This window comes from Otolemur garnettii, unplaced genomic scaffold, assembly GCF_000181295.1.
Source record: "Otolemur garnettii isolate 467f Iridium unplaced genomic scaffold, OtoGar3 scaffold00046, whole genome shotgun sequence".
Taxonomy (NCBI): Eukaryota; Metazoa; Chordata; class Mammalia; order Primates; family Galagidae; genus Otolemur; species Otolemur garnettii.
The window spans coordinates 11,081,138-11,081,530 of NW_003852441.1; positions in this window are offsets into that span (position 1 = coordinate 11,081,138).

A 393-nucleotide genomic window follows, 5' to 3' on the forward strand; every position below is an offset into this window, starting at 1 on the left:
TAAGACACTGTATAATGTCTTTATACTTAAGACACTGTATAAGTACTTCAGTGTGTATACTTAAGACACTGTATAATGTCTTTATACTTAAGACACTGTATAAGTACTTCAGTGTGTATACTTAAGACACTGTATAATGTCTTTATACTTAAGACACTGTATAAGTACTTCAGTGTGTATACTTAAGACACTGTATAATGTCTTTATACTTAAGACATTCTCTTACACAGGAATCTCTTACACATTCTCTTACATAATTATCAAAAAATCAGGAAATTGACCTTGATACAAATGTTTGTTGTTGTTGTTTTTTGTTTGTTTGAGACAGAGTCTTACTTTGTCACCCTTGGTAGAGTGTGCCATGTGATCATGTTGCCTCAGCCTCCCAAGTAG